Source organism: Echinops telfairi, unplaced genomic scaffold, assembly GCF_000313985.2.
Source record: "Echinops telfairi isolate 266 unplaced genomic scaffold, ASM31398v2 ScPeMD7_3;HRSCAF=10, whole genome shotgun sequence".
NCBI classification, from domain to species: Eukaryota; Metazoa; Chordata; class Mammalia; order Afrosoricida; family Tenrecidae; genus Echinops; species Echinops telfairi.
The window spans coordinates 42,584,559-42,590,964 of NW_022103899.1; the positions used below are offsets into that span (position 1 = coordinate 42,584,559).

Here is a 6,406-nt window from a genome sequence, read left to right on the forward strand (position 1 = left end):
TGCACATAGGTCTATTTCTCCCATAATCATAAATATATTTACATATGTACATGTCTATGTATGCCCTTTGCCTCCTACTCCTTTCCTCTATTTCTTTATGCTTTCCTCCTGTCCCACTACCATGTTCAGCCTTCATTCTGGTTTCAGTAATTCCTCTCAGTTACCTTGTCCTTGGTCACTCCCTACCAATCCTCCCAGGCACTCCCTGCCACTGGTTTTGAACCACTCGTTCCCTTGTCCCTGGATTAGCCAACACCTCCTCCCTTCCCCTACCTCCCACATTCTGATGTCCCTCCAGGACCGTTGGTCCCGTTATTTTCTTCTCACATTGTTTGTCCAGCCTCTCTTATCTAGGTGGACCTGCAGATAGAATAATATGTGCATAAAATTGCGGGTGGCTTTGGCAGCACCAAACAAAGTGGCACATAAGAACATGGCGACAACGGCAGCAGCACCAACAAGCTAACAAACAAGCCACTGACATACAAAATTTAAAGAAGAGAGGAAAAAGAAAAAACGGGGGAAAAAGCCTGTTAATAGTTCAAGGTCTGTTTGTTGATCTTTAGGAGTGTTTTCCGGATGAGTCTGATGGGGTGCCACGTACTGGCCCCAAAGTCCATCCTTTATATCCCTTGGGACCTCCTTGCTCTGCTTCCCCCGCCGCTCCATTGCACGCCCCCAGTGTTTTACCTCAGTGTGTGGCACTCCCTTCCATGGTGGGGGTCGGGCTGATTCTGGATGTGATTAACCTGGGGGTGACATGCCCTTGAGGTGACTGTCCAAAAATTCCTCCGCAAAGCAGAATAGAGGGAAGAGGGAAGCCCCGCACTTAGATCACTAGCCCAGAAGTGGCAGAAAGAGAGACTCCAGCCTGTGCAGGTGCCCATACCCCCCTGGCTAGGCAAACACAAACACACATGTAACACATGTGTGTTTATTTGTTTGTTTAATTGATGTGTAAAAGGTCCTCTAAACTAGAAGCAAGGCTCTGAGTTCCAACCTGGCTTCTGCTTGTTCCGCAACAGCAAACACAGCTAGCCTCCCTGGCCTCTGTTTCTTTATGCTTTGGGCTGCTAACCACAAGATCAGCAGTTCAAAACCACCAGCTGCTCCGAGGGAAAACGATGAAATTTTCAACGCCATAAACAGTTAGAGTCTTCGAAACCCACGGAGGCAGTTCCACTCTGTCCTATAGGCTCACCGTGAGTCGGATTTGACTCCATGGCAGTGAGTAAAGGGAGATTGAGCTTTAGTGGCACTGTGGGGTAAGCGCTGGGCTGCTGATGTTAAGGTCAGAGATTCAAACCTGCTAACCCTTGAGGGAGAAAGATGAAGTTATTTAGTCCGTAAAGATTTACAGTCTCAGAAATCGTATATAGGGTCGCTAGGAGTCAGAAGGAGCCCTGGTGGCAGAGTCTTAATGTGTTGGGCTGCAATCTGCAAGGTTCCACCCTATCCTATAGGGCAGAACTGATGATTTGAATTTCCAAGATTGTAACTACTTACAAGAGTAGAAAGCCCCATCTTTCTCCCTCGGAAAGGCTGGTGGTTTCAAACTGCTGACCATGCCCATTGCAGCCCAATGTGTAAGCACCATGCCTCCAAAGGTCACTCCCAATCAATAGACACCCCTACATACCTTTGCCTATATCTTCATGAGGGCAAATATTAAGCACTAAAGAGATGGGCGCTACAGTAAATTGTGATGAAGTAGTCAGATGGTGCCTGGCTATTAGACAGAATAGCTTCTGGGGTCTTAAACAAGCAGTCATCAAAGTGAGGTGCCACATGGAAGTCCACATGGAAGAACACCAGCCGGTGAGATCCAAGGATTGTAAACAATAAAATCCAAGACCGGAGGAGGGAACTGCATTAGTGCTTAAATTCAGAAGGCTATGGATGACAGAAGGAACGCTGGTGGTGTAGTTGTTATGCGTTGGGCTGCTATGCTCAAGGCCCACAGTTTAAAACCATTGGCAGCTCCATGGGAGAAAGACTGGACTTTCTACTCCAGTAAACAGTTACAGTCTTGGAAACCCATGAGTCAGCATTAACTGGATGACAATGAGTTTGGTTTTTGTTTTATGAGCTCATTGTTGCAGCCGCTGTATCAATCCATCTTGTCAGAGGTATTCCTCTTCTTGGCTGCCCTACTACTTTATCAAGTGTGATCATTAGGTTTGTTGTGCAACTAGGCTTTCATAGATACATGTGGGCCAAGTTTAACTAGGTTGCAAGAGTGACCGGAGGGCATCAGAGACAACTGCTTCCCAAGGCCTCCTCCTTCTCTCTGTCTCCCTGGTGATCAGATCAGTGTGCTACCTGAGTTAGCTGCTCTGCCTCAACAACATGCTGTACTACCTGTGGGCCCTGCAGTGCTCTGCTCCACCTGGACAAGGCAACCCATGAACCGAGGTGGACCATGTCGCTGTGCTGCTCCACTCGGAGATATCGCCTCACCCTGCTGTGTCTGCCACCTGTGGACCGACGTTGCACCTCCAGCCTGCCGTTTTGCATCACTACATCATGAGGCGCTGCTGAGACCTGCTTTGCCCGCCACACATCGCTACACCATGAAGCTACATGGTGAGGTTCCATGAGAGACACTCTCTCTCTGCTTCACCTTCCTGCTGGCAAGCCACTCAGAGACCTGCCAGACGCCCTAAGATGCGGCTACCACCACTGGATGCACAAGACTTTGCACCCACCAGCTGTGATCTTCCTGCCTTTTGCATCAAGAGGGATTTATGGACTAGCATCAAACTTATGGACTAGCACTGGACTTAAGGACTTGATCTGGACTGGGCTGGAATGTTTTATCGATGCATAATTACTTCTTGATAAAAAGCTTTCTCTTATGAGTGTCCCTGGAATTGTTTCTCTAGTCAACCTGGACTCACACACCAAGGATGATGTCTTTTCCCAGGGACTAGCCTCTCCTGATAATATGTCCAAAGTACACAACATGGAGTCTCACCATTCTTGATTTTAAGGAGTATTTGTTTGGATTTTTGGTAGTCCATAGTACTTTCAACTAGCTTTTGTCAACTCACGTCATCTGTCTGAAGTTACATTAGGACTGCTATTGATTTGGCCAGATTGTGCCCTCCACAGGGGCACCTACCTGGAACCCAAAAGTAGAGGGTAAAATACCACCCAAGCTCTGCTTACAGTGAGCGCTGAAACAAGCTGACCTCAACAGAACGATACTTAATAGGGCTTTCCATGACTGATATTTCAGAAGCAGACTGCAGACATTTCTTCTGGGGCACCTCTAGGTGGACTAGAATCTTCAACCTTTCTGTTAGCCACTGAGCATGTTGACCATTTGTACCTCCCAGGGACTCCACCTATTAGAACAGCTAGCATCCAAAAAAGTGACAATATCAAATGCTGGGAAGAATGTGGAGCAACGGGAACTCTCTTTCATTGCTGGTGGGGAAGTGAACGCTAAACATAATCTCACCATACAATCCAGCAATTTCACTCCTAGGTAGTTACCCAAAAGAGTTAAACACCTATGTCCATTAAAAAACCTGCACACAAATGTTTGTAGCAATTTTACTCATAATTACTGAATTCTGGAAACAATCAACATGTCCTTTAATAGGCAAACAATCTACAATCTAAATGAGCTATCAAGCTGTGCAACGATCTGAAAGGACCCCAAATGCATATTGTTTAGTGAAACAAACCAGTCTACAAGAGCTGCACATTACATGATTCCAAGTAGCTAACATTCCTTGGCAAAACTATTGTGGTAGTTATATAAGCGTTTGTCAACTTGTGGATTAAGAATGCAGGTGTGGAGTCTAGCCTGTCAATCAGGTAATTGCCAATAAGGATTCTGTGTGGGCATGGCCTTCTCCTAAGGATTCTGGGAAATCCTGTATTCCTCTTTGGAGGTGGGGGACACACTCTTTCTGTTCTCTCCCTGGGAGACATCCCTGAGGAGAAGCCACATGGACCTACCCTGATGCAACCAGACCTCTGGAGCTGGAGAAGCCACGTGGAGACCCCTGCCAGTGCTGAGATGCTTACAATACCACTGAATCCACAAGACTTCCCACCCACTGGCCTGTGATCTTCCGGCATTCAGCATCATTGCATGGGTTTTGTGAGTCTGAAGAGGTCTTTGTAGACTGGTATTGGACATATGGGCTAATATAGGACTTATGGACTTGATCTGGACTAGGCTGGGATGTTTTCTCAATATTCAATTGCTCTTGTATATAAAGCTTTTTCCTATATACATAAGTGTCTATGAATTTTTCTCTAGTCTACCCAGACTAACACAACTATGCTGTCTTTCTAAGGTGCTGTTACCCAGAACATGATGAAGCACTGCCTGGCCTGCACAAATACAAGGTGTTAATAATACGGGAAACTATAGGTGAAGGGAGCAAAGGCTATATGGGAACTCTCAATACTATATACTCTATTTTCTACAAACCGAAAGCTCTCTTTAAAAATATGTATATATATTTTTAAGTTGACAGTACAGAGGAAAAGTGCTGGTGCTTGGAAATGAGATAAGCGGGGTCTGAGGGTGTCAATTGACTGATTTCCCCTCACGCTCATCAGAATCACTGGTTAGTCTTAAAGGACCCTGAGAAAGTTATTATGGCATGGCTCTTGGTCTCAGGTTCCCCATGAGGGTGAGTATATTCCATGAAGATGAAATAAGAGAATTCATGTTACATGTGCACGACTACTTTGGCCTGGGAAGTGGGGATTGCGGTAGCAGGTGTGTTTAGATTACAAAAACAAGAATCCCAGGAATGAATGCTCTGTGAGCTACTTTGTTATTGTTGAAAGTATGCACACCAAAACACAATCTAATTTCTACATGCACCATTCAGTGACAGCCATGTATTCTTTGTGCTGTGCAACCATTCATTCTATTACCAGTCTGGTTGTCTGCGGTAACAGCTCTGACTCGGAGATTCTAGTTGTGGAAACCTCAATCATTCAAGCTGTCTAGATCAGGCGCTTGGCGGAAACCCATCGCGGGACCAAGAACTACAACTCCCACAGAGCACCACTTCCGCCCCGCCCCGCCCCGCCCCCGACGGGGCGGTGCTCCTAGAGACCGCAGTACTCCTGTCTAAACTGCAAATCCCAGAAGATATTGCGGGACCGCTCTCGTTCGCCAGCGCCTCAATCCCACGCGATTTCTCGAAACCGAGCCGCATTGCCCCTGGGAAGTGTAGTTCGGCGGTGATTTAGCGCTGCCATCAGGCAGAGCAACCAGCGGCACTCCCACACGTCCTCCTCCTAACCCCCAGCCGGAAGGGTCGTCTTGCTGCGGAGGGGTCTGGGGTCGAGGTGCGTTGGGAGGGCGCCACGAGTGCAGAGCCCGTGCTGAGTGACCGTCGCCGGAGAAGTAGGTAGACCGGGAAGAAGGTGGCGGAGGCGGACGACACCAAATGCCAGCCTTAAGGAGCGAGTGGGCCCAAGAAAAGGGTGACTCAAATGGAGATAAGAGGGGCCGGGGTGCGGCTCGCCCCCCTGACATAGCAGAGCCGAGGTCCCAGCGAAGGGAGGAGGAAGGGCATTCCTGATGGTGTGGGCCTGATCTCTAGGGTTACTTCCCCTGACGAGTGAAGGCTGTTAGCTCGCCAGACCTGGGACCCAGACCCCAGGCTGGAAAGTTGGGCAGCCCTGTGCAGCTCTGGACATTGAGGGATTTGACCCTCCTGCGGAACGAAGGCTTTCCGCCTAACTCTCCCAAGTGCTCGTAGGTAGAGGAGGTGGAAGGCCCCTGGGAACAGGTGATGTTTGGGGCCCTGGCCAAGGGGAACCCGGCCCAACAGGGAAAGTAGCCTTTGTGATTTAAACCGTGTTACTCCCCCCATACGTCATCACCACGTGGTGGCGTCTTGGTCACACCCCTTGGGCTGCTATCCAAAAGACCAGCAGTTTGAAACCAACAGCCGCTCCGAAAGAAAAAGATGAGGCTTTCTATCCTTCTAAGAGTTAGGCTCGACATCCCCTCACACAGGGGTCACAGGGAAGAGATGAGCCAGTCGGGGTGCTGTATAGCACCGATGAAACACACAACTTACCTCTAGCTCTTTGGTGCTTCCTTCCCCCCACTGTCATGACCTCAATTCTACCTTACAAATCAGATTAGATCAGAGCATGCACACTGCTCCAGATAAGAGCCTGCAACACAGGGAATCCAGGATAGATAAACCTCTCAGGACCAACATGGAGAGTAGTGATGCCAGGAGGATTATGGGAGGGTGGGGGGAGAAAGGGGGAATTGATCACAAGGATCAATCTAGAACCCCCTTCCAGGGGGACGAATAACAGAAAAGTGGGTGAGCAGCGACGGAGGAGGATGTAAGATATGGAAAAAATAATCTTTAACTTATCCAGGGTTCCTGAATGAGGGTGGGTG

The 6,406-nt window shown here is 48.3% G+C and overlaps 1 protein-coding gene across 3 annotated transcripts in view; it reads left to right on the forward strand.

Moving 5' to 3' along the window:
- The first annotated feature begins 5,261 nt into the window (after positions 1-5,261).
- Positions 5,262-6,406, forward strand: part of SMARCAL1 (SWI/SNF related, matrix associated, actin dependent regulator of chromatin, subfamily a like 1) — a 60,615-nt gene continuing 59,470 nt past the window's right edge. For 2 of the 3 annotated variants that reach the window (XM_004701595.2, XM_045295739.1), the window contains exon 1: positions 5,262-5,386. The gene's annotated coding sequence lies outside the window, so the exon portion shown is untranslated. The remainder of the gene's footprint in view (positions 5,387-6,406) is intronic. The other variant, XM_045295732.1, reaches the window with a different exon arrangement.